Raw genomic sequence first — 244 nt, forward strand, 5'->3', positions numbered from 1 at the left:
GTATACTCTCCCAATTTCGTTCCCCACATCGCGAGGAGAGGCGGCCGCTTCCGTAACTCGCCAGTCGTCGCTTATCCTTGTGTGCTGGTTTATTGACTCGGCGCCCGTGAGTGTTTACGTCCGCCCATGTAGATCCAGAGAAGAAGCTTAACCGCGTACAAATCCGGTGAAGTATGATGAACACCTTACACTCCCTAGGGCTTCTTTCGTATTGCCAGTGGTGGTCCTCCTCTCTCTCGCCCCC

The 244-nt window shown here is 54.5% G+C and overlaps 1 protein-coding gene across 1 annotated transcript in view; it reads left to right on the forward strand.

The window, feature by feature from the left end:
* Positions 1–244, forward strand: part of LOC119586946 (transmembrane protein 47-like) — a gene marked incomplete in the record, with an annotated part of 75,991 nt that overhangs the window by 4,839 nt on the left and 70,908 nt on the right.

Source organism: Penaeus monodon, chromosome 22, assembly GCF_015228065.2.
Source record: "Penaeus monodon isolate SGIC_2016 chromosome 22, NSTDA_Pmon_1, whole genome shotgun sequence".
NCBI classification, from domain to species: domain Eukaryota; kingdom Metazoa; phylum Arthropoda; class Malacostraca; order Decapoda; family Penaeidae; genus Penaeus; species Penaeus monodon.